The sequence below is a fragment of the Neofelis nebulosa genome, chromosome 7 (genome assembly GCF_028018385.1).
Source record: "Neofelis nebulosa isolate mNeoNeb1 chromosome 7, mNeoNeb1.pri, whole genome shotgun sequence".
NCBI classification, from domain to species: Eukaryota; Metazoa; Chordata; class Mammalia; order Carnivora; family Felidae; genus Neofelis; species Neofelis nebulosa.
The window spans coordinates 16880762-16908182 of NC_080788.1; the positions used below are offsets into that span (position 1 = coordinate 16880762).

Here is a 27421-nt window from a genome sequence, read left to right on the forward strand (position 1 = left end):
GGGGAAGCCTTTCTGACATTGTATAATCCCATTTGATCTCCAGATTATTGTACTGAATTAATGCATTTGTTACACATGTATTAGGGACCCACCATATACAAAGTAGCCATCTGAATCAATGACATATGTGATACCTTCATTGTCCTATTTTGAAAACACAAGACAATTGCTTGGCATTAATACGGAAGCATCATTTCTCTTCAGTGGCTTAGATTTGTGACTTTTCTCCCTGTCACCCCACCCCCACCTACACATGCCCGTTAACACAGGAATCAGATTACCCTTGTTTTATTCATATCAGGGTATTTCACCACAGATGTCTTCTGAAAACCTGTTAGATAACCAGAATCCCTCATTCATATTCACACAGTGTCTCAGTCCTTTCTGCAGGATCTCAACACATTTTTCCAAATTGTTTGGCGTTCTTCTCATGTAAAGGTTCTGAAGTTAGCTCTAGCTTTCTCTCGGATGAAAACTGTCTACAAGACTTAGTAACTCGTATTAATAATGAAGTTTGACCCATCCAAGTTTGATCACTTACACAATTTGCACAGTAGAAAATACCAGTTTGCCACTAAATCAAACTTAATTTTTCTGTAAGCTGATTTCATCCTAGAAGGACAAGGTAATGAGACTTGGCAAATAGGTAGGGAACGTTAGAATCCCGCAGAAGAGCAAAAAGCAGCGATCTCTCTACTCCTGACGTTACTTACTTTTCCCTACCTGGAAATCTTAATAATAATAATCTCAGACTCAGTGTTTATTTCATTCCCCATGAGCTGGACCCTCATCTCTCCAAATAATCCTGGACCATTCGGATTTAGTGACTGGCTTGAGATTCAAAAATTTCTGTACAAGGAGGAATTGGGTTTTGTTTTGTTTTGTTTTTGTAGTAACGATAGCATAATGCTACACATAGAGTGAATAATTTTTTTTAACGCACACGTTTTTCCAAAAGGCTAAATTTTTGTAGAAATAAACAGAGACCACCCACATGAGAACAAGCAGGGGCTCTCTCTTTTGAGTTCAAGGGAGCCAGCGACAATCACGGGCGCTTGGCAGAGATTCAAAGGCAGACAGAACAGAACACGTGTGCCGCGGTGGGGAAAGGGGAAGGTTTCAGGTGTGCCCTCATTGGAGGCACTGGTGATGGGGACGCTGGACACGGGCTAGCTAGAAGGGGGACATCCTATGTCATTGGTTAGGGAAGCATATCTGGCTTTCTCCGCTTGGCCCTCAACTGGAAGTAGGGACAAAAATTAGGGAAGGTGCCAGTTACTGATCAAGTCCTGACTATTCACAGCCTGTTGGTACAGCGGTTGACTTAGTTGCCCGGATTTGTTGCTGCAGGTTGCGGGTCAGAGGTCTATTTTATTCATGGTCTGGCCATTGCCGATTTATACACTCAGTCTTTCGACTGACACACACTGAAGAGTCTTGCTTAAATCCAGCAGCATTAAAATGGCCATGCTGTTTTAACAACTGGTACTTCCCATCCAATTAGCTAGTTGAGCATTTCTTTTCTGTGATGACAAAGTAGAAGTCATTCAATGTACATTATTTTGAAGAAAGTAAACACACACACACACACACACACACACACAAATAAACACCAAATATTCCACCATGTTTAAAAGATAACTGTGTTAACATTTTGGGGTGTACATTTCCACTGTTCATTCTTTTTTTTTAGTGTTTATTTATTCTTGAGAGAGAGAGAGAGAGAGAGAGAGAGAGAGACAGAGCACAAATGGGGGAGGGGCAGAGAGAGAGGGAGACACAGAATCAGAAACAGGCTCCAGGCTCCGAGCTGTCAGCACAGAGCACAATGCGGGGCTCAAACTCACAAACAGCGAGATCATGACCTGAGCCGAAGTTGTAGGCTCAACCAACTGAGCCACCCAGGCACCCCTTCACTGTTCATTCTTTATACAAAATGTACAAAAAACAAAACAAAACAAAACAAAACAAAAAAACCAGAATTGAACTGGGCATAGTAATTTGCAAACTCTTACAAACTAACAAAAAATCCAACAATCATGAGCATTCCTCTGCTTTGTCATTTAGCAATCTTCTCTACCATCATTTTAATAACTGTTATTTTAATGGCTACATATATTAAGCGTCCTCTGATTTGAGATCTTCATGGTATCTAGTTTTCACTATGAGAGAAAGGTATTGCACAGAACATTCCTGAAGGTAACTCTTACTACACAGCTCTGAACAGTAGATTCTCAAGAAAAAAAAAATGTAAAAAGTGTTGGTGAGGGGTGCCTAGGTGGCTCAGTTAGTCGGTTAAGCATCCAACCTCAGCTCAGGTCATGACTTCATGATTCATGAGTTCGAGCCCTGCGTCGGGCTCTGTGCTGACAGCTCCAGCCTGGAGCCTGCTTGGGATTCTGTGTCGCCCCCTCTCTCTGCTCCTCTCCCACTCGCACTCTGTCTCTCTCAAAAATAAACATTTTTAAAAACAATTTTAATAAAAATAAAAAGTGTTTGTATTAAGAACTGACCAAGAGGCCATAGAGTAGTGAATACCCAGGGAAGCTGGTAGGTGGATTGTACTTGTTTCACAGCCCCTCCCCCCAAACCCCCTCGCTTCTCCTCCTCCGCCCCAGGTCCTCATCCACAGGAAAAGAGCTCTCCAAGGACACGGCAACAACACCACTTTGCAATCCTTCCAGCCCACCTCCTGCTGCTCTGGAGAGCAATCCTCCGGCCTGGGGCAGCATCCCGTGGGAGCTCATCCTGGACGGAGCCCCGCAGAGCATTCAACCTGGAGGCCTGGCCATCTTGCTGGAGGAGGTTGCTACCCTCATGCTACCTGCTTTTCCCCGACAGGCTGAGGAAGACCTCTCAGAAGTCTCAGAAGCCCTCTCTCTGGGCCTCTTTGAACTTCAGAGGGTGTCGGGCTACAGCCTGCCTGCGAGCCCAGGGCAATCCGAGCTGCTACAACAGGTGAACTGAACGTTGAGGTTACCTTCCTGCTGCATAGACAAATCCTTCTCTCTGGGTGAGCCGTATGATCGTGTGGTTTCCTGTCAGGTTCAAACATTTTAGAAATATCATAAAGTTTGCGTAAAACACCAAGTTGCCCAGACAGAAACGAGCTCAGTGTTAGGGGAAGAAATAGGCACATTTTAAAGTCGTGACGAAGTGTGGATCCAGGTGGAGGTCTTTTTTTCTTTTTTAATTAAAAAAAATTTTGTTTAATGTTTCTTTATTTTTGAGAGAGAGCACGTACACAAGCAGGGGAGGGACAGAGACAGAGTGAGAGGGAGACACAGAATCTGAAGCAGGCTCCAAACTCTGAGCTGTCGGCACAGCTCAGCACAGAACTGACTGAGCCCCCCCAGGAGCCCCCCAAGTGGAGGTCTTGAGGCTACCATTTGGGTGTGCCCTTTAAGACAGAGAATTTGAAGTTACCAGTATAAAATTAGCTACAGGGGTTTAGAATTCACCTTGCAGGGAAGGGTGCTGCTGCTCAGAGTTGAAGCTAAATCTCCTGGGACGGGAGGCTGAGAATGTGCAGTTCTAAAGAATTCCCCAGCGATACGGGGCGAATTGCTGGCCCTCACTTCGAGAGGGTTCACACTTTGGGAATCGCTGGTTTATACAATCGGCTGTTGGGGGCTCTTTAAGAAAAAGTACAAAATTCTTCCTCACATTTTACACAAATCTTATTTACTTTTCTCTGTTTGACAAACACACACACACACACACACACACACACACGACCCCACTGTAGGGTCCCTCCCAGGGTCTTGGAAAGGTTCCAGCAAGTAAGGGGGTGGGGGCTGTGAGGCTTCTCTTGGCGTCCTGGTCAGGCCACCACTGGGGATACCTGTTCTATGGCTCAGCAGAGACCTAAGAGGCTGCATTTCTTTCTTTCTTTCTTTCTTTTCTTTTTGTAATTTACATTCAAGTTAGTTAGCATCTAGTGCAACAATGACTTCAGGAGTAGATTCCTTAATGCCCCTGACCCATTTAGCACATCCCCTCTCCCACAACCCCTCCAGTAACCCTCTGTTTATTCTCCATATTTAAGTCTCTTATGTTTTGTCCCCCTCCCTGTTTTTATATTATTTTTGCTTCCCTTCCCTTATATTCATCTGTTTTGTCTCTTAAAGTCTTCATATGAGTGAAGTCATATGATTTTTGTCCCTCTATGACTAATTTCACTTAGCATAATACCCTCCAGTTCCATCCACATAGTTGCAAATGGCAAGAGTTCATTCTTTTTGATTGCCGAGTAATACTCCATTGTATATATATACACAACATTTTCTTTATCCATTCATCCATCAATGGACACGTGGGCTCTTTCCATACTTTGGCTATTGTGGATAGTGCTGCTATAAATATGGGGGTGCATATGTCCCTTTGAAACAGCACACCTGTATCCTGTGGATAAATGCCTAGTAGTGCAATTGCTGGGTTCTAGGGTAGTTCTATTTTTAAGTTTTTGAGGAACCTCCATACTGTTTTCCAGAGTGGCTGCACCGGTTTGCATCCCCACCAGCAGTGCAAAAGAGATCTAAGAGGCTGGATTTCTGCAAAAGAAGAGATCATGCCAACTCTCTTCAAAACACAAAGACAAGGGGCGCCTGGGTGGCTCAGTGGGCTAAGCGTCCGACTTCGGCTCAGATCATGATCTCGTGGTTGGTGGATTTTGAGCCCCGCATCGGGCTCTGCTCTGTCAGCTCAGAGCCTGCTTGGGATTCTGTGTCTCTTTCTCTCTATGCCCCTCCCCAACTCGCATTCTCTTTGTCTCTCAAAAATAATAAGTAAATATTTAAAAAAAAACCCACAAAGACAATGGTTGTTACAGTTACTGCGGCGGGCGGGGGGGGGGGGGGATAGCACAGTGTGCCCAGGCTGAACACTGATGAGGTCAACTAAGGGAACTCAAACCTTGACCTTGCCCTGGACTGTGTGGCCTCGGTCGGTCACGGCCCTCTCTGGGCATGTGTTACCTCGTCTCTAAAACGGAGATGGCAACAGCATCTCTTTCACAGCAGAGTTGTGAGGAGTCAGCACCCAGTCAGGACCGGCTGCCCTCAGTAGATGCAGGAGCAGCACGACGTAGTTTACGGCATCAACCCTGGAGGCAGACCACCCGGGTTGGGATCCTGGTCTCCCCACTTCACAGCTGTGCAAACACAGGCGTGTGAAGTAATCTCCCTGGGCCTCGTCTCCTCATCCACGAATCAGGAATAATAATAATTGCAGTCTCCATCAGTTCAAGGATGATATGAGATAAGGTATACAAATATGCACAGTGCCTGGCACACAGGCAAGTGACGTAAACGCTGGCACTGCTCTTGCTGTCGCCGTGATTTTCTCAGGTGATGACCCTCTGAATCCTCACTGGCTCGGGAAACCTGAAGCATGGAGGAACCCCCCTGCGTCTCCCTCATCGCCCACCATTAAGCACATGGGGAAAAGTCAGTACAATTCTTCTGAATTGAAAACAAAACTGAACTGAATGGCTCTAGCTCATCAACATCAGTCACCCGAACTCATCATTCATGCTGTTAACAAAGAGTTCCGTGAAAATCACAGTCGAATCTAACCAGCCTGCCTCTGCCTTAACCTTCCATTGCTTTCCCACCAAATTACATTCACACCTTAGAGTTGGTGGTGGGAAAAGGTGGGGGGGACCTCGCTTCTTAGGGGTCAAATTTGTCCTCTAGGGAGAGCACCTGATTGGCTTACCTATTGAGAGCTTCATGATTTTATTAACGTTTCGTGTGGTTGATCTTCAATACATAGAATACTGAAACCATCAGGGGTATTAGGAAGGGAACAGCTATAGAGGTCATTGTCATTTTGGAAGCCATCAGCAAAATGGCTAAGGTTTTGAGACGGCCGCCAGTGAGCCTGCTGGGCGCCATCTGTGAAGGGGGTCCAACTACGAAATGCAGAGGTTGAGAGACAGCACAGAATCCTGGTCAAAAAGCCTCGAACAAGTGATGGGGGCCACCCCTTTGATAAAGGGACCTACTGCCACCCTGTGCCCTACCCAACCTCCCCTAAGGGGAACCGTGAAGACAGCAACACTGAGTCCTCAGTGAAACCCTCAGGGGCTTCCGTTAAAGGAAGTCTGGGTTGCGTTTCACTATTCAATGCTAGGAAATATCATTTGTGATCGAGTAAAAACATGATATCTCTCTCTACAAGATTCTAAAATACTCATCGATGCATTCAAAAGCATGGGTAGCACCTCTTATGGGCCGTCAATGATTCCAACACGGGGATGGGAAGTAAAGTATTTCATGCAACTTCTTTGGGATCATGTCAGTTGCAAACTTCTGAAGACCTGTGTCCCCCACAGTGCAGGGCACAGAGGATGTACTCACTTAAATCTGGATGAATTTAAATACACCGGTAATATGCTTCCGGTACCATGAACTAGAACGACACGGTCTGCTAATATCACGTTCACCAAAGGAGAGAGGGTACCTGTCGTGTGTCTTCTATATGAACACGTCCTGTCTTCACAAGGAGACCAGGAGTACCTCTCAGAGATGGACTGCATGGTAACCAACACTGTCCTGATGGCATCGGGCAGGGGGCCTGGTCTTTGCTGTGAAGGCTCTTGTCAACAACCTTCACGTGGTGGACACAATTCACCTTGCCCCACTCATTCTCCCTGGAATCCATACCCACCCCATGGGAACAAAGTGTTAAGGGTACACAGAGTAGGGAGCCTGCTTTCTGCTGAGAATTTGCAGGAAGGTAGTCCAAAGAACAGACATTAAAACCGGTCCTTGAAAGCACGTGGCGATGGTGGTGGTGAATGGGAGGAAGACTATCCCAAGCAGAGTGAACGGCATGAGGGAAAAGTACCGTGGCGCAAAAAGGGGAAGCAGGGTATATATCCCACAAGAATGGAAAACAGGGACTCAAGCAAATATACATATGCCCATGTTCATAACAGCATTATTCACAATAGCCAAAAGATGTCGGCAACCCAGGTGACCCATGACAGATGAATGGCTAAACAAAATGTGGTCTATGCAAGCAATGGAATCTTACTCAGCCTTAAAAAGGGAGGAAATTCTGACCCCTGCTACAACACGGATGAATCTTGTGGATATTATGCTAAGTGGAATAAGCCAGTCACGAAAGGACAAATATTGTATGATTCCACCCATAACAAGTACCTAGATCAGTCAAATTTGGAGGCAGAAAGTCAAGTGGTAGTTGTCTGGGGCTAAATGAGTTGGGAATAGAGTTATTATTTAATGGATAATGGATTGTTTCGGTTTTGCAAGATGAAAAGAATTCTGGAGATGGATGGTGGTTGTCGTTACACAACATCGTGAAGGTACTTAATGCCTCTGACCTCTGCACTTAAAAAGTCAAAATGGTAACATTTGTATGTGTATTTCTTAATGTTTATTTATTTTTGGCAGAGAGAGAGAGAGAGAGAGAGAGCACAAGAGAGGAGGGGCAAAGAGAGAGGGAGACAGAGAATCCCAATCAGGCTCCATGCTGTCAGCACAGAGCTGGATGTGGGGCTTGAATCATGACCTGAGCCAAAATCAAGAGTCAGACACTAGGGGCACCTGGGTGGCTCCGTCGGTTGAGTGTCCGACTTCAGCTCAGGTCATGATCTCACGGTCTGTGAGTTCGAGCCCCGTGTCAGGCTCTGTGCTGACAGCTCAGAGCCTGGAGCCTGCTTCGGATTCTGTGTCTCTCTGTCTCTCTGACCCTCCCCTGTTCATGCTCTGTCTCTCTCTCTCTCAAAAATAAATAAACATTTAAAAAAAAGATGTAAAAAGAGTCAGACACTTAACCGACAGAGCCACCCAGACGCCCTTTTAAGCATATTTTTTTACCACAATTTAAAAAAAAGTGTTTTCTTTAAGGGCAAACCAAAAGACACAACTAAGCCCTGAGTTAAAACTTTAGCTTCTATTTAGACCTTTATACTTTCAAAAATACTGGGCAGTTATTTATTTCAAGGGGGGGTGACTTATATTTTATATAAATTCATATTGTGCAGATTTGAAATAGACACAATTGAAATAGTAATAAATATGACATTATAAAAAAAACAACAATGTGAACCTCCCTCTAAAATTTTGTACTTAACCAAGAGCCATTTAGTTTTAAGCCATGGGAATTGTAAATTGTGTTTAAGATCAGATACATGACAGCTTTAATCGATAAAAATCCCATCATCTTTGTGAGTGACTTGTCAACTATATGGCACACAATTTTGGTGAATATTGAGTCATTATTTTTAAGTACAGTCACAAATTTTAAATGTTTCCTATGCTATATTCTTGAAATACAAGCTCTTATTTTGTGATACCATTGCTAATGTTGGGGGAAAAAAACAGAAAACAAAGAACTTTGGAACAGAAGATATGCCACAGTCTTAAGAAGTAAATCAGTTATTTCTCAGTGGTTTATCTGTCTCTAGAGACTAAAAAACCATATTTGAAAAATTTTTAAATGCCCTCTTTCTCTCTCTTTTTCTCTCTCTCTCCCTCTGCCCCTCTCCCCTGCTCATGCTCTCTCTCTAAAAGAAGGAGAAGAAGAAAGGAGAAGAAGAAGAAGAAGAAGAAGAAGAAGAAGAAGAAGAAGGGGGAGGAGGAAGAGGAGGAGGAGGAGGAGGAGGAGGAGAAATGCTACAACTGGACTCAGCAAATATCTGGCCTGCCACTCTGGAGTCTTCCTTTGCAATGCCCGTGACTGCAATGATTCCACTGCCAGACACAGTGTCTGTAGACCCTGGTCCCAGGCACGGAGCTGCGTTTGCTCAAAGACATCCATGCACATGTGAGTGGACCCAAAGACACTAGGGTGTGCACCTGCCTGGTTCCCAAGCACCGAGTCTGGGAAAACTTCCACTGAACTGGAATGCATGGATGGTTGGAGGCTGTCCCCCAAGATGGCAAGAAACCTCCTCAACTCCTACACAGATCTTACCTCCTGAAGCCGGTCCTGAAAAACTGTCATAGTACTGGACCTTGGATCCTTGGAGGCTCCAAAAAGTATCAAAATAATTCACGAATTGGCCCACTAGAGAATGTAGTAACCTGACCCTATAAACATATAAAGCCCTAACCAAATCTGTGGGTATGAGTACATATACAAATAGAGATAGACTATCACGTGTCTGTCAAATAATGAGAAGACAATTGAAGGCCGAAAAAACATTACTGAACATACTGGAGCCACATAGAACATTCAGCCTCTTAATCACATACACACTTTTCTCTTCAAACTTTTCCAGAAGGGACACACAGTCTGTCTTTACGCCGATGCCAAGGTGGGTCCATGAAAAGGCAGCCACGAGTAACAGAGGGCAGTTTCCTGCCACTCTTTCAAAACATGAAAAGAAACCAACTGCAATGTGAGGAAGGAAGCATCCAAGGAGACCGTCATGCATATCACCACTCAGAGTCGAGCTCCACGGTCCATCACAGCAGCATTATTTGACTCCCTTTGCCCAAAAGTACGAGAAGTTTGGAGTCTGGAGAGGTGACTTCCCATTTCAGCCAGAGTTTTCTAGGGTAGCAGGAACGTAGTCACCTGCAGAAGAAACTCTGAAGGGGTGGGACCTCCCCCCAACCCTGAATCCCTGTGAAGAGCTCCCCAGGCCAGTCCTTGTCACCCTCGTCAACACACACACACACACGCACACGCACACGCACACACACACACACACACTCACACACACACACACACAAGTAAGCTTCCCGGCAAGGACAGGACGGCAATAATTAAATGGGATAAAATTAGAATGTTAGAAGAAGCCTTTCCATCACCCAGATGCATCTGGAAATCAATCTTAAGGGTCTACTCGGATTTCTGCTTCCTGCAGAGGCTTGGTGGGGGCTGAGTAGAGGAAGTGTCTGGGTCTCCACTCATCCCCAGACTAGAATCGACATAAGGAGAAAAAAAGAAGTTCATTGTGTTCCTAAGTCAGTTCTTCTCAGATTTAATGTTTAATGCCAGGACGCCCTTTCTATTTTTCAATCACACAAAATGGTGCTTATTAATGAGCTCTCAAATTACATAAAGAGAGAGCTAAAACCCAGCAACACTGGTATGGTCCGTGGCATTGTGGCTTTGAGTGCAGAATGACATCTTTGTGCAAGTTAGGAGGACCTGTCCACCGCAGCTATGGAAACCAGAGCCAGAGGAAGAGGGAAAAGAGATGCCTCAGAATAAGCACTATGGAGCTGCAAAGAGGGGACATCCCAGAAAAGGAAGATACTCAGCATCCCTAAACACAAACACACACGCACACATTTCGCTGGTACCTTAAATGATGCGTATCTCATATACCAATCATTTAAAAAAAATTTTTTAATGTTTATTCATTTTTGAGAGAGAGAGAGAGAGAGAGAGACAGAGTGCGAGCTGGGGAGGGGCAAAGAGAGAGAGGGAGACACAGAATCCGAAGCAGGCTCCAGGGTCCGAGCTGTCAGCACAGAGCCCAGCTTGGAGCTCGAACCCACGAACCGCGAGATCATGACCTGCGTCAAAGTTGGATGCTTCACTGACTGAGCCACCCAGGCGCCCCGATCATTTTTGTTATATTGCTGGATTGTAAAATTATAGTCTTTCACATGAGTAATTGTGCATATATATATATATATATGTGTGTGTATGTGTGTGTGTGTACATATATATGCATGTGTGTGTATATATGTATGTGTATATATGTGCATGTATGTATGTATATATGTATATAATACTAGCTTAAAAATAAAAAGTATTTTTGCAAGATATAGAAGGGCTGGGCCTTCAATCCATTATGAAGATCCTCTGTGTGTTCCTCCCCCTTTCCAGATGGTACCAATTAAGAGTAAGACCCTCGTCCTAACAGATGTTAGCCAAATAAGCCCAATCTGAGGCTTTAATGAACAAAACCAGACACATTTACTATACCCAAGAGAAGCAAAAATAAATATAATGTATACAGTGGGCCACTTGGGTTAACTTGCAGTGACTGGGGCTTTGACCCTCTGCTGTGATTAGTTTCAACTTTCCCGAGTACTTGTAATTAGCATACAGAAGGCCGAGATAGCTTTTAACACAATCCCAACCTTGGATTCCATCCACTCCCTTTCTCTTTCCTTAATATTGTTTGAAGAGGCAATTTCCACCTCTAAAATACTTTTCATTGCTTTTATTGAAATGGGAAGCATGGCTTTTTAAGATTCTAAATCAATAATGATTAGCAACTAAGAACACAGCTTCTTCCGTGTGGAGAAAATACGGCATTTTCCAGTTCTCTCAGCTAGCTCTGGATGATCCGAGCTTACATCACCTCCCTAACCTGTGCCTCAAAGGGTCCCAGCAAGGATGACCATGCAGGACAGAGACGCACCTCAGGAGTTCAAACGGGCTCCCGGGACCCCCACGGAGCTCTGATATTCTCCTGAACAACAGGTGGCAGTAGAGAGGTACTTCTGCAGGAACTAATTAAAGAGGTTTCTGTTTCAGGAGGGGGTGTAAAATGCTGCTTAAAAGCAAGGATTGGATAGTAAAAAACACAACCTGATTCAAATTTCTGTGCACACGCTGCTGTTCTGTTTCTACATATGTCGCACCTAGCCGAGATATTCTCTCCCCACCACCTCCTTTTCTTATTTAAAGAACTCACCTTGTGATATAAATAGTTTTCTTGCAGGGGAGATCTCCCTTTTTTTTTTTTTTTTTTTTGCAATTAACAGATCTCCCACCACCGACTCCGCCCTCCCCCCCCCCCCCAACCACACATCTAAGAGAGCTTGAGCTTGTCAAAAGCACAGATTCCAAAGCAGCAAAGCCAAGGGAGAAAACTGCCATATTATGGGAACATTTGGTTTCTGAACTGCCTTAAAATGGTGACCTTTTTTCTATTGCCAAATAAACATTCTGCAAGCTGCACTGGTGTAGAACAAAAGTATCATCTGATAGTTGATCAAAGAGTTGTCTTTTAGATCCTGTCGTCATTTTGACCAGAAAAGGCATTTGTTTGAATTCTGAGCAGAAACCCGTCCGCGTTGCTTTGAATGCACATCTCACTTTTAAAAAATCTTTTAGGCGTGTACAGAACAGAGCTTTCCTCTGAAAAGGGACGGAGAGAGAGAGAGAAAGAGAGACTTAATAAAACACCAAGTCCCAGGGAATCCACATGACTAATTTTGTATTAAAAAAAATACTGAAGACGTCTGTTCCAGTGGGAACTGTCCCCAGCTATTAGTAATTGCAAACATTAGTCATGAAGACATGGAAAATACAATCTGTAAGCTCATCCAGGACATTCTGCCCGAAAATACAATCTATGGAACTCAGTACCACCCATTTTGTTGCAATGTGCCTCCCGGTGACGCAGTCCAATTTTCAAAGCCAATCTGCCAAATTTCACTGACGCATCAAGTTCTCTGGGCAGCTCTCTGGAAGCAGCAGCCCCCCTACACCCAGTAGGAACACATAGCCAACTTCCTTTTCCCTACGCCCATTCTGTTTCACCTGCGATCTCGTAGATATGCTCTACTTCTGACACTATGGATTTAAAAGTAGCAGGCAAAAAAGAAAGAAAGAAAGAAAGAAACCTTTGAAATGTAGGGTGATGTCAGACACGTGGGTATTTAATAACTCCGTCTGCATTCCTGGGTCTTGGATGCCAGGAAGTAGAGGTGACTCTTTGTCACTGGTTAGTATGGGATCTACCAAGCTCTCGGACAATGAACATTTTGAAGGTTTCCCAACATTCATTGTGGTCCAGTGACTCACTTCTAGAAGTGACTACTTTGAAGGTCTAAACCTAAGGAGGCAGGTGCCAAGCCAGAAATCTAGGACTCACTTTTGATTCCTCCCTCTGCCTTCTTCCCACATGCCCGCACCCCATACTTTCTACCCAAATAATGACCAATGATTCTTGCCTCCACCTTCTAATACATCACCTAGCTACGTAACTCTTACTTGTACTTCGAGACTTACTAAGGCATCATTTCCTCCTGAAAGTGGTTCTTCTTTCCTCTCCTGCACTTAAATTAAATCCTGCACCTGAATATCTCCACAATCCACTGTGCCTACCTCTGTCAGAACAAAGTCACAATGTATTATAATTGCCTACTTATGTGCTTGTCTTCCCTAAAAGACTGTCAGCTCCTTGAAGAATACAACTGTAGCATTTTTCTGTCTCTTCTCAATCTGTGTCTAACCCAGGTGTTTGGCAGATGGATGGAAGGATGGATGTGTGGGTGGATGGACAGGAGCACTCCCAGCAAGAGGACCCTGGCTTCCCCTTGTCCTGTAGAGTTGCCAAGGACACCAGTCCAAATCACATCTGTCATGAGGATGCTCTTCTCAGCCAGAATTGCTTGGGCAATTCTTAAGAACAAATTATTTTTAAAGAAAATTTAATTTGCATTCAAAGGCAGTCCGTGAACACCAGCCCTTGAAGAAAGCCTCAAGGAACCAGCTCTAAGTCACGAAAGACTTGCCTTCGAGGCTGGACCACCTTTAAATTCCCTAACAAATAGGCGGCTATATTATCCCCATTTCTTTAAGCAGCCAACAAATGGGGCCCTGCTCTGGTCTAAATAGCCTGGCTGGAATTCTTCGAGGTGAAACATTCCTGCCTAAACAACTAGAAGCACTTGATCTACTGAGATTAATGGCCTTTTTTTGGACCTGGAATATAAACCCCTAGAGAACGGGGCCAAAACTTTCACCAGCCACACCATACCTTATCATACTATTGTGTGCACTTAAAAATATCAGCAGTCCAAATGACATATCGGATAAAGGGTTAGTATCCAAAATCTATAAAGAACTTACCCAACTCAACACCTGAAAAAACAAATAATCCAGTGAAGAAATGGGCAGAAGACATGAATTGACACTTTTCCAAAGAAGACATCCAGATGGCCAACAGGCACATGAAAAGATGCTCAATGTCCCTCATTATCAGGGAAACACAAATCAAAGCCACACTGAGATGCCACCTCCCACCTGTCAGAGTGGCTAAAATCAACAACTCAGGAAATAACAGATGCTGGCGAGGGTGTAGAGAAACGGGAACCCTCTTGCACTGTTGGTGGGAATGCAAACTGGTGCAGTTGCTCTGGAGAACAACGTGGAGGTTCTTCAAAACATTAGAAATAGAACTACCCTATGACCCAGCAATAGCGCTACTAGGTATTTATCCAAAGGATACAGGAGTGCTGATACATAGGGGCACTTGTACCCCAATGTTTACAGCGGCACTTTTAACAACAGCCAAATTATGGAAAGAGCCTAAATGTCTATCAACCGATGAATGGATAAAGAAGATGTGGTTTATATATACAATGGAATACTATTCAGCAATGAGAAAGAATGAAATCGGGCTATTTGCAACGACACGGATGGAAATGGTGGGTATTATGCTAAGTGAAATAAGCCGGTCAGAGAAAGACAGATAACCTATGTTTTCACCCATATGTGGAAGTTGAGAAACTTAACAGAAGACCATGGGGGAGGGGAAGGGGAAAAATAGTTTCAAACACAGAAGGAGGCAAACCCATAAGAGACTCTTAAATACAGAGAGCAAACTGAGAGTTGATGGTGGGGGAGGAGGAGAGGGGAAGATGGGTGGTGGGCATCGAGGAAAGCACTTGTTGGGATGAGCACTGAGTGTTGTATGTAAGCGATGAATCATGGGAATCTATCCCCAAAACCAAGAGCACACCGTATACGCTGTATGTTATCTAACTTGATAATGCATTATATTAAAAAATAAATTAATTAGAAAACAATAAGAATAAAAATTAAATAAAACACCTGAACCAGAAAAAAAATATATATCAGCAATCTTTCTGGGGAATTGCCTGGATCCAAGTAAAGTTGCCAGATAAAATACAGGACACCCAGTTAAACTTGTTTCAGATAAAGAATAATAATTTTATGTAATTGTCCAGAAGAACCTTTTCTTTTCTTTTAAGTTTATTTATTTTGAGGGAGAGAGAGAGAAAGCAGGGGAGGGGCAGAGAGAGAGGGAGACAGAGAGAATCCCAAGCAGGCTCTGCACTGATAGCCCCATGTAGGGCTCAAACTCACAAACTGCAAGATCATGACCTGAACCAAAATCATGAGTCAGATGCTTACACGACTGAGCCACCCAGGCGCCCCAGAAGAAGCTTTTCTATAATCATCTCAGGTTTTGTGACAGAGGTTCCTGCAGTCATATATCAGTTTCTAGATATCTACAGGTTTATTTCCTTCTCTGTGGCTCCAGGTACAAATGTACAGGGTCTAGACCAGGATAAGACAAAAGAGGTATGTAGGGTGCAGAGTTTAAGGGGGTGTGGAATCTCCGAGCAGTGTCAGTGGGCAGCCAGCACCTGAGAGTGGGAGCCTCCTTAAATTTGTCCAGGTGACAAATGGCCCTTCAATTGTAGGTTATTTTCCCCTCCAGCTGAAATGATTTGGGAGACAAGAATTTAACATTTCCAATGGTCATTTAGTAGTCATTTCTAGGTGGGAAGAACGCAGATTTTTGGGGACAGAGATTGCAATCTTTAGCAAATGCAGAACACAGTCCCTCGCCTACAGAGAAGTATGTAACAACAGGACAATATTCTCATATATGAGCTTGTCCCCACCTTCATTAACTCGGGGAGCACCCTACAGCGCGTGTTCACTTCCCAGGACTGCTGTACCGAGTACCACAGGCTAGGGAAGGGGGCTTAAGACAACAGAAATTTAGTGTCTCGGGGTGCCTGCGTGGCTCAGTCAGTTGAGCGTCTGACTTCAGCTCAGGTCGTGATCTCGTGGTTCACGAGTTCGAGCCCCGTGTTTGGGTTCTGTGCTGACAGCTCAGAGCCTGGAGCCTGCTTCAGATTCTGTGTCTCCCTCTCTCTCTACCCCTCCCCCCTCTCTCAAAAACAAACACACATTAAAAAAATTTTTTTAAATGCAGTGTCTCACGGGGCACCTGGGTGGCTCAGTTGGGTAAGCTTCCAAGTCTTGGTTTCAGCTCAGATCATGATCTCACAGTTTGTGGGTTCGAGCCCTGTGTCGGGCTCTGCAAGGCTCTGCGGAGCCTGCTTGGGATTCTCTCTCTCACTTTCTCTCTGACTCACTCTCTCTCAAAATAAATAAATAAACTTAAAAAAAAAAAAAGAAATTCAGTGTCTCCTGATTCTGGAGGCTGAAAGTCTGCGATCAAGATATGGTGATCTCAAGATATCATCAGGGCGGGTTCTTTCCAGGGTCTGTGAGGGAAGGATCTGCCCCAGACCTCTCTCCTATCTTCTGGTGGTTTCCTGGCAATCTTCAGTGCCCCTGGCTTGCTGAAGCCTCGCCCTGACCTCTGCCTTCATCCCCACATGGTGTTCTCCCTGTGGGCCTGTCTCCAACTTTCCTCTTTTTATAATGCTGGTCATATTGGATCAGGGCCACCCCAGCGAGCTCATCTTAACCTGACCACTTGTATAAAACTCTGTTTCCAAATAGGTCACGTCCTAAGGTGCTGGGAGTTAGGACTTCAACATATGAATTGGGGGTGGGGGGCTCACAATTCAATCTGCAATAGAGCGCCTCTACCCTGATGGTCAAGGGCCCACCTGTGGACCCACAAGTCCCTTCGGACAGGTAACTGTTCCCCTCACGTTTCATTGTGCCTATCTTCCTACCCACTCCCCGTGGGTAGGCATGTTTCACTGTGCCTATCTTCCTACCCACTCCCTGTGGACACCCCGTATGTCTCTCTCCACACGGGGACAGCTCTTGTACACCGGATAACACGGTAACCCGCCTGGCTCTGCTCTCCACACCACCGAATCATGCTGGATCTGTCTCTAGGACACTCTCCTCCTCCCTCAGTATGCGGCAGCACCAGAACTAAATGAACTTCGAGCACCCTTCCTCCTCTCGATTTTTACTTTTCTATTTGCCTCACTATAAGCATCACTTCCTGGGAAGGGGGAGGTCAAGCACCACACGTCTCAAATCACAGAGGGATTCTTTTTCTGTACAAGCAAAGAGCCGCACGTTGCAAGGGAAGGTTGTGGCGATCTGGGCACGTCCATAACTAGACCGTGCCTCTCAAGGATACTTGGGACAGCTGGCCAGGAACCAGGCAGGGGTCTGTAAGGGCCAACTGGAGTTCCTTCCAAACATGTGACATGTGGCTTCTAAAGCAGGCGGAGCTAGAGGCACCTGGGTGGCTCGGCCAGTTAAGCGTCTGACTTCAGCTCAAGTCATGATCTCACAGTTCATGGGTTTGAGCCCCAAGTCGGGCTCTGTGCTGACAGCTCAGAGCCTGGAGCCTGCTTCGGATTCTGTGTCCCTTTCCCTCTCTGCCTCTCCCCCATTCTCTCTCTCTCTCTCTCTCTCTCCGAAAAATAAACAAACATTAAAACAAATTTAAAACAGGAAGAGCAACATTTTAAGAGCATCCAGGAGAGAAGGACAAGATGTGAATGGTGAAGGGAGGAAGTAAAACGGGGTGGGGGCAGGGGGGAGGCACAGAATCAGAAAAAGTGCCCTTGTCCTGGAAGAAAACAGCCAGTGGTGAGTTGGAGATCTGGTTCTTTCTGGAATGGCTGTGTGACCTTGGAAAAAAATACTTAACCTTTCTGAATCTCCCTTTCCCCCATTTATAAAATGTGTTAATGATAGCTGCCTCAGAGGCTTGTTGGGACATCAAATATAAAATACCCCACATACACTCAGTTTCTCTTCAGATCTTATAAACCTTTCTTTCGCCTTTTAAATAAATATCCCACAACCTGGCCCACCCAGCCCAAGAGAAGTAAGTTCTCGGGGTCAGTTGCCCTTTCTGGCTTCCCCAAAGGCTTTTTAAAACCAGTCTCCAACCTACCAGAGAGGTCCAGGAGGGCCAGAGGGGTGCGCAGTGGGAAGGATCGAGGGGAGGAGGGAACGCGCCTGCAGTTTAGCTCAGCCCTGGCTGCTGTCCATGGTCGCGATGCTCTTGGAGCCGCAGGGTACAGGCAGGACTGGGGCCCGAGATGCGAGACGCCCTCAGGGGCCCTTACAACAAGGGTTGGGGACCACGCAAGGTGAAAGCCGAGGATGCTGAGAAGAGTTCTCCGGCTTTTGGCAAAAGGTGTCACCAGGATGCTGGGTGATTTCCTACACCCTGAGGAAACGAGGCGCTGAGCAAGCCCGGCACCGAGCGCGGCCGACGCTAGGTGGCGCTGCGCGGCCAGGCAGCCCGAGGCGGCGGGCAGTGCGGTTCCCGCAGGATCGCTCCTGGGAGCCAACAGGTTCTGCTCAGTCCAAGGGCTGTTTGTGTTTGCTGAGTAAAGCACCTTATTGACTGATTGATTGATTGATTGATTGACTGATTCATCCATTCATTCATTCATTCATTCATTCATGAGTTCGTTCATTTATCTATCTATCTATCTATTTATGTATTTATTTTGTAACACTCACCTCCTAACAGACACGTACAGGCAAAACTTGATAAACACGGGACTCTGATGCCCTTAACCAGTTTTTCTTTAGTTAAAATGCGATTCGAACAACTGGTCACCAGGGAACCAAAAGATATGAAATTGCTCTAAATTTTGTGACTCTTGCCTGTGGGTAAAGTCTAAGTTGGACAATTAACATTTATAAAGTGCTAATGTTTTAAAAAAAAAAAAAAAAGTAACTAGGGGTGGCTCAGTCGGTTGAGCCTCCTGCTTCGGGCTCAGGTCATGATCTCACGGTTCGTGGGCTCCAGCCCTACGTCAGGCTCTGTGTTCAGAGCCTGGAGCCTGCTTCCCATTCTGTGTCTCCCTTTCTCTCTGCCCCTCCTCCGCTCCTTCTCTATCTCTCTCTGTGTCAAAAGTAAATAAACGTTAAAAAAAATTTTTTTAAAGGAACTAGCTAAAAAGTCATATGGCACTCTCTAATGAATTTCAACATAGCCTACCCTGTGACCCAGGAATTTCCCTCGTAGGGAGGAGTATGGATGTCCACAAAACGTGGGTGCAATGAAAATACTCAGAGCAGCTTCATTCATAATAGCCCAGAGCTGGAAACAATCCAAATGCCTATCACGAGCAGAATGGAAGAACCAACTGTGGTATATTCATACCCCAGAATTGCTCACAGCAATAAAAAGGGACGATCTGCTGATCCGTGCAACAGCATGGCTTTATGTGGAGTGAAGAGAGCCAGATACCAAACACTAAATACTCTATGATTCCATTTATATGAAGAACAGGCCGGCTTTCCTATGGTGATAGAAAGAGGGTCAACAATTGCCTTTGCGGTGTGATTACTTGGAAAGGGCGCAGTGGAAGTTTCTGGGATAATGGACATGTTCTAGCTCTTGATTTGAGCAGTGGCTACACAGGTGTGCACGTATGTGATACTCACGAAGTGTATACTTGGATGAAATTTGTGCATTTTTCTATAGAAATTTATACTTAAAAGAGAGGAAGGAAGAAAGGAGACAGATTACCTCCACTCTTGCATTTCCTGTGTTGATTTCTGTTATTTCTCTTTTTTTTTAAGTTTATTTTACTTATTTTGGGGGGGGGGCAGGCAAGAGGCCAAGAGAGGGGGAGAGAGAGAATCCTAAGCAGGCTCTGTGCTGTCAGTGCAGAGCCCAACACAGGGTTCAAATTCACAAACTGTGAGATCATGACCTGAGCTGAAATCAAAAGTCAGATGCTCAACCGACTGAGCCACCCAGGTGCCCTGATTTCTACTATTTCTAAAATGTCCCCTCAGGAGAAATTTACCTTGGCCTTTGGAAATGGCAGGGTGTGAGGCATGTGGGTGGCTCAGTAGGTTAAGCGTCTGACTCTTGGTTTTGGCTCAGGTCATGATCTCGCGGTTCATGAGTTCAAGCCCACGTCACGTCGGGCTCCGTGCTGACAAGGCAGAGCCTGCTTGGGATCTCTCTCTCCCTCTCTCTCTGCCCCTCCCCCACTCATTCTCTCTGTCTGTCTCAAAATAAGTAAATAAACTTAAAAAAAGGGGGGGGCAGGGGGCACAGGTCGAAAGATAGGCATTTCGGTCAGTTGGTTGGGTAGCTCCGGGTAAGTGGTCCAACCTCACTGATCTTTCTCAGCTGAGAAATACCCACTTAACCATCAGGGACGTAGGCGAAGTGCCAAAGCTGTTCAGCACAGTGAAAAAAGTGCACCTCCTTACACAGATACGTGGTGACGCTTGTACCTTTCAGTGATAGTAAGATTTCACACCATTCTGACTCTTGATTCTTAGATCCTTTTTAGGATTTGTCTCGTTTTTCCCTCCAATGTGAAGAATATGGCCTATTTCTGGCATCTGTCCCTCCCGTCCAGTTTTTCGCTGTGTTTTGAATAATTTAGCTCAAGACATCATTCGTTTTTAAAAGCGCTTATGCTTCCAACTAATGAATTGTCCAAATCTGCATCACACGACTTCCATTTGACTCATTAGAATCCTAATTGTCGAGCAGCTGAAATGGTTCTTATTGTTTATTCTAATTGCTATTAGGAAGAAGTGCCAGAATTATATGTGATTTATTAGTCACATAAAAATAATGAGGGACAAATAAAATTATTTTCCCTGAAGTTATTCTCAAGGTGCAAGAAGGGGCATGTTTAAGCAAGGCCACTGTGGGAAATCTCTGGGAAGGAGAGAAGCCTGTCTGTGGGTATTTCAACTTGGCAGTTTTATCCACTGAGTTGCTTTTCTTCCACTCCCTTCAGGCACTTGGGGCCTTCAGAGATTGATTCCTGTTGCCCCCACCAAAACCCACTCTTTTTGTTGTTGTTGTTTATTTATTTTTGCAAGAGAGTGAGATAAAGCATGAGCAGGGGAGGGCAGAGAGAGAGAGGCAGACACAGAATCCAGGTTCTGTGTTCTGGTTCCAGGCTCTGAGCTGTCAGCACAGAGCCTGACGCGGGACCCGAACTCATGGACCGCGAGATCATGACCTGAATCAAAGTCGGATGCCAGATGACTGAGCCACTCAGGTGTCCCAAAACCCACTTTTGAAAGTATCCAGTGTTGGTCATTATGCCTTCATGCCAGTGGGACCCACACTTGCTACTCACCCCAGTGTCTGGGATGGGGGAGATGGGGTCATTGTATTCAAGGCCCAAGCCCCAGTAGCCTGGAGCTCATGACCAGGGACTTCTGATGGGTAGTGGTGAGCAGTGGGTGCATGGAACACGATACCCAACAAGAGGCAAGTGGGGGCCAAGCCCAAAGGCACAGGCTTTAGAGGAGGGTCTAGGGAGGGTGCCTTTCCGTTGTGCCTGACGTCTACACCCAGAGGGACCATCCATTTGTAATCTGCGCAAGTAACTGTTGGGGTTAACAATGGCTCTAGATTTGGCTTCTGGAAGATTGTATTGCTATTACGGTCAACACACCTATTTTGCGTGCCTACTGCAAAGAATGCAAAGAGCCTGTGGATGTCCCTAGAGTCTCCCAAAAAGAATTTACATTCTAACCAACGAGTGCACCATAATGCCTGAAGCTGATCCCTTCCCACCCCCACTCTCTTCACATAGCCCATTCCTAAGAGGCCATATTTGATTTTCCTACTTTGAGTCAGGAGTCCCTCCAAACCACCCCAGAACTCTAGTGCTTAGACGAAGTCTCACCACAATGATAACAAATGGTGCCAGAATTTACATATGCTTATATGTATATTGCATGTTAAAAAAAAAAAAATCATCACCATAACCCAGTAAAGTCGTGGCCTCAGTTTCCTCATCTGTAAAATGGGAATAACATGGGTCCCTGCCTTCAAAGGTTGCTACAAAGATTAAACAGAAAACACATTCATTTGTTTAATGCCTCTGTGGTATTCTACTTTGCTAAGAAGTCGAGGTCATTACTTCCATTTACACATTAGTAACAGAGGGAAAGAGACAGAAAAGTACTGCAGTACCCAGCTATCGGGCTGGTTACCAGCTCCCTGGCAAACTGGCCTCAGCTCCCACCAGGGAATGTCTACACAGGCCTGAATTCTTACCTGCCTTTCTCCTGGCCCATCTTCCAGTCAACTGCCTCTCACAGAAGTTCACAGTTCTGTAAAAAGAGAAAGTCTAAATGTACAGAATTTGAAATACAAAAATGAATTTTCAAGACATCAACATGTTTGAAACGATTGCCTTTGAAAAACAAAATCGTGAGAGATTTCTTTCCTTCACCCCACCCCCCTCATTTTCAAATAAGTACCTACTGTTTTCATAATCAGAAAAATGTAACATAATGTTGAAAAACAAACCCAACAAAAATCCCTGCTTCTGCCCTTCCTGCCTTGGCCTAGAAAAGGTCTCAGAGCATGGGGTACAAGGTGAAGGCTGGGAGTCTATTGCATATAAGCTCCTTGCAAAGATGAACGGGCAGTGAGAGAAAGCTGAGCTATCCACGCCAAGTCCTGCAAGGTTTTTATTGGTTATTAGCGATTCCAATTTTATGTACTTTATTTTTCCATGAGTGTTTGTTTTTTGTTTTGGTTTTTTTTTTTTTTTAAGGTTTCCATGTATTTGAAGTGGAGATTCTCGCCATACAAGGGTTAAAAAACGACCCAGCCATCAGTGATGGTCCGAATGCCACTTGACCCAGCAAAGCAAAGGCACGAAGAAGGTCAAAGCCACACTCCCAAAGCATGAGAGAGAGCTTCCCCAGAGGGATGTGGGCAGGTGTACTGGAGAGCACATGCTCCACTGGGGTAGGGAATGTGCTTCCCCTGGCTCACCGCACAGCTGCCCCCCCCACCCCGCCCCTGCAGAGTTCGGTCAGACGGAGCTGGTCCTGGAGTTCCAAAGAGCAGATCACCCAACTCAGGCCTCACACCAGATCGACTGAGTCAGACGTGCATTTCACAAGGGCTCCAGGTGAGGCATAGGCACGTAGCTGCTTGAATGGCACCGCTGTAGGCAGCTGGCCCCAGGTGGGTGCCGAGCTACTGACGATCAGGCCTGCGGGTCCACATATGTGTCACATAGGACATTATCTTATTACCTTGTTAGGCTCCCCCGGCCCCCGCCACTCTGCAGCAAGTGAGTAGGAGAGAAGGCACAGGCCCTAACAAACAATTGAAGAAAATGATTTCGGGGGTAAGTGAGGAGAACGAAGCCCTCTAGCTTCTTAATTACGGGGCAAAGCCTAGAACCCCGCTTCCATGTGCTGGACCCGGAGCAAACAGCAGCTCAGAGAAACAGGGGTCACCATGTCACTTGCAGATGGGCCACGCTCATCGTCGCAAGGGAGACAGTTTCTGTCGAGCGCAGTATAACATTTCCTATCCTAACCTTTTGGTTTCCTTTACCCTCTGAGTCCCAGGGCTGTCTGCTCCCTTGGTTGGAGTGACACACATTCATGGTCTCATGACGTCTACTGGGAACCCAAATAGGTAGACCTTGAGATACTACACCGACAAGAGCAGAAGTTGCTGGTTGTTTCAAAATACTCATTCCCATCTTCTTTCCCAGTGATAGACTCCAGCTTCGATTGGGGTGACATTATACCTAGGTGAAGGCTATTTCCCAACCATCCTTATAGTTAGGTATCACCAGGTAACCAAGTTCTGACAAACAAGATAGAAGCAGATATTCTCAGGAAGGATTGTGGGAAAGCTCTTTAAAGGGGAGACAAATGGCCATGCAGGCTTTCTCTGTCCTTCTCTCCTTCTTCTTTTTTCCTTCCTGGATCATGGCTGTAATAGCTAGAGCTCCAGCAGCCATACTGGACCATGAGGCGCCCTTAAGGATGAAAGCCAATGCCTAAGGATGCAGAGTGGCAATAGAAGGAGTTTGGTCCTCCAGGGGGAATGTGGAACCCCCACACCAGCTCTGAGGTGCTTTTCTTCTCAGGACTGTGGTATGTGAGAAAAGCATCCTTTTATCTTATTCTGTTCAGTGTCAGTGACTAACAGTCAAGTAAAATTTCTAGTGGATACAGTACACAAGACCAAGATACCCGACTTTACAGAACTTAGGGACTCATCAGCTGGAACTAATACAACATGACAATGTGGGCCAGGGAACCATAGGAGCTACAAATCCAGGGAACCTGGAAGATGCAGGAAGATTTCTCTGGAGAAGTAACATCTAAGGTTAGGACTAAGAATGGGTTGGAGAAGGGAGAGAAGAATGTTCCAGAAGAGGAAAGAGTATGCACAAAAACCCACGGGCAGGACAGAGAGCATAACCTGTTCTTTCAATACGTTTGAACTTAACCACAAGAGCTGTGATGACTGCTGAAGGCTTTTAAGTAAATATTTTCTTGCTAGAAAAATCCCCCGACTGCTTTACCAAGCAAGGGTCTCAAAGGGCATGTTTGAAAGGAAGAGATAGGTGGGAGGCCAGTGCCGGAGTCCCGGGTGAGATCCTGAGGCAGCCTGGACCCGACAGGACACTAGCAGTGGGAGGGAGAGAAAGGATGGATTTTGAGTGATATTTCGCAGAAAGAGCTGGCAGGGTGTAGAAGGTAAGGTGGTAGGAAGAGCCAAGACTGGGGCTCCATGTACTGGCTTGAACTGATTTGGGGACCACAGAGTCAGCTCCGTCCGGGTCACCTTGCGTCCAGCACCATTATAGGAAAAAGTTATTTCATAGCGACAGATTGTTCTCTAACCTCACTTGTGGGCATGTCAATGAGTCAACCTCAGCCCAACAGCCCATTACTACTGAAAATAGCTAAGAGAGTCTTTGTGTGTTTGTTTGTCTGCTTTTGGTAAGAAAGCCTTTTTTTCTTTTTTTTTTTTTGGCACAAAGGTAACGTGTTCTATATGAGTTTAACACCTGCTGGGTAATAACTTAATGAAAATATTTTCAGGGTTTTGTGTGAAAGTAAATCATCATAGGCAGATTTTTATACATGAAAACTATCTTCTGGAAAAATGATTCCAAAACGGATTCTTAAAGTCCAAACTCTACGGTTCTCTTAAAGCAACATTGTCAATCTTAACTCGCAGGGTCAATTTGGAGAAAGGTTCTGAGATTCAGCCCAGGAAATATGCTGAACATCGAGAAAAAGGGTTCTGGAAATAAGGAGAAAGCCCCCTCACCACAAGGAGAGCTGTGTCTCCCTGAATGCACTCACTGGTGTGGTTCTGGCTCCCAATAGAAGCAATGGGAGAACTGAAATGTGAGTGTAGTTACAGTGGCTGCCATGGGAGGGCAGTCTAGCATGATTCTTGCAAGAGTCGGGGACGCTCAAAGCAGAGGTATAAATTACCTGGGCTTCAAAACAACCACTCCCACTCCCACCTAGTGAGCCCTCCTCTAATTGTGGAAATAACGCAGAATATGGGGTTGGAGATAAATCCTTAAAAGCAGTGAATGCAGTGTAACACACAAGAAGGGAAAACTGGAAACAATCTAAAATCCAATGTTGAAACAACGGCCAGGTACCTCATGATACATGTAAAATAAGACCAAGCCTGCTTTCATGAAAATGATAACAAACTTACATGTTTGTTGTTAAATTCTGGATACAAAATGCTGCGTATGAGCTCTAAATGTACCTGAATATACAATGAAAACCGAATTACTTTGGAAAATGTTACGAGTAGACAAGGTTAAGGTTATCAACCTTGATAATATAAAATATGAAGATGTGACAGTCATCAACCAGGATATGCAAGGCAGGAACAAGAAGTGTAATACAAGGCAGAAAGTGTAGGCGTGAATTAGGAGAAAAAAAGTGAACCAACTAGAAAGTTTTAAACAACATCTTACATTATTCCTGGATTTTTTTTTTAAACAGAATATCAGAGGAGAAAAACGTGCTTTTCTAGATTCATGGCATGAAAGACCTACATAATGAACTAAGTAAAAATGAATTACTTAAGCATCCAGTTCAAGAAGTTAGAAAATCAACAATAAAATATGCCCTTTCAGTAGATGGGAGAATATAACAAAGGTAATAGCAGAAATGAAAGAAATATCAAACAGAGAAAAAGGAAATGAAGCATTTTCTAGAAAAAATACAAGGTACAAAATTGACCCCAGAAGAAGGAGAAAACATAAATAAAGCAATACAAGTGAAAAACAACGCCAAAAAAAGAAACAGAAAATGACTATAGTATTTATGAATAGAGTTGTATCCCTATTATAGGAAACTCTGCAATCTGTTTGGTTTTTTTTTTAATGTTTATTTTTGAGATAGAAAGAGACAGAGTATGAGCAGAGGAGGGGCAGAAAGAGAGACACAGAATCCGAAGCAGGCTCCGGGCTCTGAGCTGTCAGCACGGAACCCGACATGGGGCTCAAACCCATGAACCCTGAGATCATGACCTGAGCTGAAGTCGGACGCTCAACCGACTTCACGCAAGCGCCCCAAAATCTCTGCAATATATTAAAAGAATACGGTTCTTTTGAATTAGCCCTGGGGGGAAAAAAGTTTTTAAAGGGAAAAAAATCAAGGTGCCCAATAGCAGGTATGGTGTGACCTCCTTTGTGTAAAATTTAAAGACTCAGGTAGACACATGGCATCATGTGTTTCTGCCATTAAGAATCTACTAACATTGAGGCAGTGTGGTGGAAGCCACCATGGAGACTCTAGAGCTATAGACCCTGGATTTGTACCCGGGGTCCACCACTTTCTAGCTGTGTAACTGTCAACAATTTCCTTAGCTTCTCTGTCCCTAATCTCCTCCTCGGTAGAATGGTCATCTTAGAGCCTAACTCACAGATCTATGGGGAGTCCATGGGTCAGTTAATACAAAGTGCTTTAGAACAGTGGCTAACAGTTATAGGATAAAAGCTCACAAATTGCTTGTTATGGTAATTATTTTACACCTATTGGTATATACTTCTTTTCCTCTCCCTGAGGAAGTCGGGAAATTTTAGAAGTCTTTCGGAAACTAGGAGGTAAAGACAAGGACAGGTGGAGGGTGCTTACAGACAAAGGGAAGGAGGCTTTCGCTAAAAGGATGTTTCGCATTTCCTAAACACATAATTACATAGGACAATGTCAACAGCGGATTTACCAGGACACTGGTTTTCTTTTTCATCCCTCTCTGATTTTAGACACTGTTACAGGTTTAAATGTTATGTTCCCTCAGAGCACCACTATTTAAGATATATACAAACGAATAAAAGATTAGAAGGAAAAATCACAAAACATTGTGATGGCATTTCTTTGTTAGAGTAAGGAGATTCAGGATCTTTTCTTCCCTCCTTCATTTTAAGCAATTCCTTTGTACTTGTCAAATGTAGACAAAATTGAATATATTTTTGTTGTAAACTTTCCCCATTTCCCGGCCCCTCCAGGGTAGTGAGCATCTTTCTCGACATTTTTTTTCTGCACATTCACGTAAATACATAATTATACAGGAATATATAAATGTTTAGTATTTTTAGTAATATAAATGTTATCACACTTTTTGTGTCGTTCTGCGATGTTTCTTTTTTCAATTAAATTGGTCTTGAGGGGTGCCTGGGTGGCTCAGTTGGTTAAGCGTCCAACTCGATTTCGGCTCAGGTCATGATCTCACGGTTTG

General features: G+C 44.7%; 1 long non-coding RNA gene across 1 annotated transcript in view; it reads right to left on the minus strand.

Moving 5' to 3' along the window:
* Positions 1–27421, minus strand: part of LOC131516112 (uncharacterized) — an 85022-nt gene that overhangs the window by 9592 nt on the left and 48009 nt on the right. Inside the window, exon 3 of the long non-coding RNA XR_009263898.1 lies at positions 21941–21996. This is a non-coding gene — a long non-coding RNA (uncharacterized LOC131516112). The remainder of the gene's footprint in view (positions 1–21940; positions 21997–27421) is intronic.